Source organism: Harpegnathos saltator, unplaced genomic scaffold (assembly GCF_003227715.2).
Source record: "Harpegnathos saltator strain DR-91 unplaced genomic scaffold, Hsal_v8.6 scaffold295, whole genome shotgun sequence".
Lineage (NCBI taxonomy): Eukaryota > Metazoa > Arthropoda > Insecta > Hymenoptera > Formicidae > Harpegnathos > Harpegnathos saltator.
In genome coordinates this window covers 794,351-800,410 of record NW_020230089.1, presented here as the reverse complement: position 1 = coordinate 800,410, position 6,060 = coordinate 794,351, and positions in this window count along the sequence as shown.

Genomic DNA, 6,060 nt, shown 5'->3' with positions numbered 1-6,060 from the left:
ATTTTTCCATTAAAATCATGATTATGTTCCATCCGCGAGCGTGTCGCGATCTCGCCGTGTTTCAGTATTTCGCGTGGATCGACCACCGTCGTGCGCCTGTTCTCGAACGGTAAGGCTCGTGAGAAAGTTTAAGCTGCAGGACGTAAACAATAAACAGATTTACCAATCATAGTTGAGGATAGTAGGCGACCATCGCTTATGCTCTCAATTATGATTGATTGATTCGCTCGATGCTAACGTCTTACCGCTTAAGTTTCTCTGTGTGTCCCAAGAACGATATTACGCGAATAACGTCACGATCGGAGCTACCCCCGATCGCAGGGGTGAGTCTCGGCTGTTGCGACTCGTGGCGCCGCCGCGCGACAAGTTGCTCAACACTGCGGGGATTCCACCCTCGATCACAAGGGAGCCCGGGCTTTTCCGCAGCTGCACCGGCGAGCCGGCACGGTGCTTCCTGACCTGACAACCTCTGCTCGGTACGCGCGTCCAGCGCGAGAGGGAGCACGTTATTTCGAAAGGCTCGTGGATCGTCCACGTGCGGGCGAACAATTTCGCGAGAGATTCCGGGAAAAGGAGCGACGGACTCGCGAGCTCATAATCACGCTGTTAATCAATCACCCCCGATCGATCGGTTTCTTCAGTCGCAGCGACGCGACTGAAGGAGTCCGGAATCGCGGTAATTAACACATTTTTGCGCGATACTGCTCGATTAAACGAGACGATAGATCCGCGCTGATGGACAGCGGGGATGATCGAGATCGAGTGACGCATCGCGGTTCATTATCGTCCGTCGCGAAGCGACGGTGCATCAATGCCGGCTGCGCGACATTGGCGCAGCTTGTGGTAGCTGTTAATGAGCAGCGAAACAGCTTTCAGGAAGTGGTTCCATAAAGATCCACGTGTATCTGAAACTACGGAGCCTGTACACGCGCGGAGGCATTCGCTTTCGTCGAGTGGCTCTTTCTTCTCTTCCCGCGAGACGCGAATCCACTCGTTTCTCCCGAGCTCTCCTCGAGAGGGAAAGTCCGATGGAAAATTATTTACGGCTTATTCATACCCCGCGAGCGGGGCTTAAAGAGGGAACGAGAGCGAGAAAGGAGAGAGGCTCGCACGTTAAAAGTTCTCGCGATATATCGCGGTGCTCTTATTGTCTATGCAAATCCTTAGCCTCAACTCTGTTAAAAATACCCCTTGTATCCGAACATGCCCGACCTCCTCTCCAGCGGACGAACTCACCCATTGCCTTCCGCCGAGGAAAACAAGGACAGGGTGAAGGGAAGAGGATACACAGGGAGGACGAGAAGCAGGAGGAAAGAGAAAAAAGGAAAGGGGATAGAAACCGAGAACTTTCTTGCCCGCCCTACACGGCGGTTCCAATCTTATTTTTCCACGAGGCGCCGCCTCCCTTAATTTATCTGAATTTAAATTTAACGAGAAATTTACGCCCGGTACACGCTCTGAAAAATCGGCGGCGGGTCGTCGCGACTCGGTTGCTTCGGTAACCTGCAAGCGTATCCGCGTTCCGAGGAGCTGCTGCGACCCAACCAAGATTCCCGGGCTCAAGGTCAGGGAGTAGTGTTTTATACCGTCGCGGGAGGGGAGGGGGGTTGTTGGTCTCACGGTTCAAATATATTGCCGGGATTTTCGCAGCGCGGAGGGGCCAATTTCTTAAGTAGGTATGAAGCGACTTACCGGAGTTAATAAAGCCGAACGCTACGCAACGAGCGAGCGAACGAGCGCGCGTTTTTATAGCTGCAGTTGCCGTAAAATCTCCAACGACCGCGAGTGCCGTAACGTTTTTACGCGTGATTTCACCTCATATCGGATCGACATACGTGCGTTTAATCACTGCGACATTCAGCGACTGCAGCTCTTATTATTAACGATATCTTATTAACGATAATTGCTTGAGACTTGTCTCATATAAGATGTTCGGCTCCCAGTTTAGATTTTTTAGAGTTTTTCACTTGAATCGTAGAATACATAAGTGACATATTCATAAACGCATTAATTGTGAATTAATTGTGAAAATTCGTGTTTAGTCCAATTCATATCTAAGTGTCTCACTTGAAGCGAGTTTCAATTGAAGACAATTAACTTCTTGACTGATCAGCTAAGTTAAGTAAAAGTAAAAGTGCTTCAACTGGCGGAGGCCCGATTTTTAAAAGTTAGGCAGTGTTATCAAAATTTTGTATCTAGGGTTTTTTAAATTTTGGGTCGAGCGGTTGATACAAGCCTGAGGCCTGTATTAATAGATATTATATCTTTTAAACTTGTTTCAAGTAAGATGCACGAATTTGAGTTTAGATTTAAATGCCAGCTTCTTAATCGAATCGCAATTACAAATATAATGTCACTTACATCATATGATTTTATTGGAAAATTCAGATCAAGTTCTAAATTTAAATCTGGACCTCATGGAGAACAAGCTTCAATTATCAATGATATTAATGATATCAATAGTTCGGATCTGAATATAGATTTAAATATAAATTTTTCAGATAAATCGCGATTACAAATATGACATTATACATATCATATGAGATTCAACTGAAAACTCAGATGTAACTATAAATCTAAGTATGCCACGTGAAACAAGTTTAAATATTGAGTAACTATTAATACGAACCTAACAGTCGCGATGAGAAAGAGGGAGAGGGAGAGAGGGAGAGAGAGAGAGAGAGAGAGAGAGGGAGAGAAAGAGAGAGAGAGAGAGAGAGAGAGGGGGGGGGGAGAGAGAGAGAGAGAGAGAGAGAGAGAGAGAGAGAGAGAAAGATAGATAGATGAATTAATCATGAATATGAAGACGCGAATCAGTCACTGGGAAATCAAGCGCGAGCATGTCTCACTTCGATCGGCGGAGAGATTCTAATTTTCCTCGCAGACGGGCCTCAGTTATATCGCGAGTTCGTGGAAACCGGAAGGCTCAGATGCGGTAGCGCGGTAACGGGGATTTTTCCGGGACCGTAAACTTCGAATACACCGTCGAGATTTTATAGTCTCGCGTCGCACACGCCGCGAGGGAGAAACTCCTCCGTCTCAGGTCTTTAGCGCGAGGCGGTTGCGCGTGAGGAAATTGCGTTCTCCACTGCGTGTCGAACATTGCGTTCGACGTTGGCCGAATCCGTATGTGCGTACGCACGCGTATACCGACGGAACGCGCCTCGACAATTACCGTAAATTATATGCACGTCCTCGGTTATAATTCGCGCGTACAACGCGCGGCGGTTGCGTGCCGTGATGCTCGCTCGCTCGCAAATTTATGTAATGATCGCGGGTATTCACATTTCCGATCGACCGCAGAAACCTAATTGCACTACGATACCTCGGGGTAAACCGTTTTCGCATAAATCGTCTCGTTGTAGCAGCTATCGCTATTGTCACAGGTTGCAGCGGGAGAATAAAATTCCACGGTCGCGTTAACAAACCGGCGCCGATCGCGATGCCCCGCGGCAACGGTCTAATTAAACATTCTCGTCGGCGCGACGTTAGAGAGCGGACCGCGACGGTCGTATGTAAATGCACCTTCGTGATCTTCACTTGCCGGCGTAGCGTGCGGTAACTTTCCGGGCATGATCATCATTGACATGTCGAGTGCCGACGTAGGTGATGAAGTATACGGTTAAAGGACGAAGGCTCGGGTTATTACGTAACTATGAGACAAGTATTCCATTAATCAAGTTAGACGCGACTTCGCAGCCAACTTGTTAGCGAGACGACATCCGAGCGAAGGGCGCGCGCCCCGATGGAAAATGGCGAATTGCTATGGCAAAGCCGAGTTCTTTGGACTGTATATGTGCGTGTGCGCGAATGTGTGTACATGTATACGTAGCGAAGGCCGAATTCGCGCGCGATATACGATACGGGGGGACGGCACTTACGAAGTCACGTATATTTGCTCACTTTGCCTCACGGTGCTTGCGTGTGTATGAGTGTTCACTTTATATGAAAATAAATATCAACTTATCCCATCGCGAAACTTGTCAAGCGGAAAATAATAAAATTAACGTAGAGCGCGGGCACTCTCTCCCTACCCCTCTCAACTTTCTTCTTATTCCTTCTCTCTTTCTTTCAGTTGGCAAACTCTATTGAGACTTGCAAAGTAAGCGCAATACTATTTTGTATTCGGTATGTATATATAAATCAAGAAATGAGAAATTATTCATAAATAATATCGAATAACTCGAGCTCCTGATATGATTTATCTCGCTGCAAAAATACTATTTTGTACTCGATACATATATTATATGCGTATATTATGACATTAAATTATTTAATATTAAATAACTCGCTATTTTCAACTTCTCGCTCAACTCGCTCCAATTTTGAAATTCTCTTCGATATATAATTCAATCGTCCTTCCCCCCCCAGCTGCAACTTGCCATTCGTTTCGCAGAGGCGCTCTAACATCTCAGCGCTCCGGCGATCATTAAGAAACGGCGTCGCGCGAATTTCGTCGTTATGCAGAAACGCAACAAACGCGACTGGGTCTCACGCGCGCGCGGGGAATAACCGAGAGGAAAATTCCTGCCGAACGCGATCCTGTCGTCGTCACGCGTTGTCGTCTTCTCGCGTTCGCGCATTTAAAATATGTCATCGGTACATTTAGCCCCGCGCGGGATCTATCGCGCAACATTGTTATCGTTGTCAAAGGAGACGCAGAGTCGTTGCACCCGCGACAAAGTTGCCAGGACGGAGACCTGCTAGACGAAGGCAGAGACGAGATTGTATTTTGCGAAACCGCGCGCTCGCAGCATTTTGCGTGCAGCTATTAACGTGATACAGCCACGTCGTAAGCCGATTACGTCAAATTAGGGCACGATAAAGTAGCCCACTTCATTATCATAACGAGTGCCGCATGCCCATATGTCAATGCTATTCATAATTAACTCGTTTAACGTTAATTTTAATGTGCGCGCTGCAATTTATTCCCGGACAAATATTGGACGAATGCTTTGTAATACATATGTATATAGCCATGTACATATGATGCTCTCTCTCTCTCTCTCTCTCTCTCATTATTTCGAGCTGGTTTCCGAGCGTATCATGCGGCTGAAATTGTATTCGCGACAGAGGGAAAGGGAGAGGGAGAGGGAGAGGGAGAGGGGGAGAGAGAGAGAGAGAGAGAGAGAGACCGTGCCGACGTAAGGGAATCCGCGCATTTCTGCCGAGCGTGTATCAAAGACACACGATGCAGCGCGTCCGCGGCGTACTGTGGCCTTTAACATTGGGGAGGGAAGAAAAAGGGGAAAGAAACGGAGAAAAGATACCGACGCGGAGAACGCGAACGTGGAGGAAGTTACGGACGGGATTGTTACACGTGTAAGTAACGTTCGTCGATGAATAAAGTCGAGGCGTGTATCTGGTGCATGCTATTCCGCATCGCCTCCTCGAATTTCGTCTAACTTCCGATAAAGCTCAACGGTACTTTGCCTCAAGAGAAAATCCTTATTTGTTCGGCATTTTACTTAATGGGGGGAGAGCTCTATCTTTTTCTTTCAGTGGGGATTTCCCGGAGCCGGAGCTTATGGAGAAGTGCGCGACGTGCCAAGGCCTGCAGTGACGAGACATCTTTGAGGATTAAGTGAGCGTTGGACGAAGCTTTTTCTATGCGGATAGAGAGAGAGAGAGAGAGAGAGAGAGGTTAGAGGAAAAGAAGGAAACTATATCAACTGAATAAAGGATACCCGATAATATCTCAGAAATATGATTCGTACTGAGAAACACTGCGCGCGTTGAAACGGTTAAATCGCTGCCCCGCGCTTTGATTAGAAATGAAGAAAAACAATAAAAAACAAAAAAAAGAAAAAGAGAAAAAATTCATGAAACGAGCGTCGCGTGTTGTTTCAGCGCGATTGGCTGTGCGAGTAGAAATATGATATTAACGGAAGACATATCGCGTTCACAGTAATCACGCAATTGACGCGTAAATAAACAACATGCAGAAAGTAACGACGGTGGTGGTAATAAATTGAGAAAAAATGGTACCGACAAGTGCATTTATCACCCGAGTCTACGCATAAATAATCCAGATACACTGACAAATGCGCGTTGCTTTCT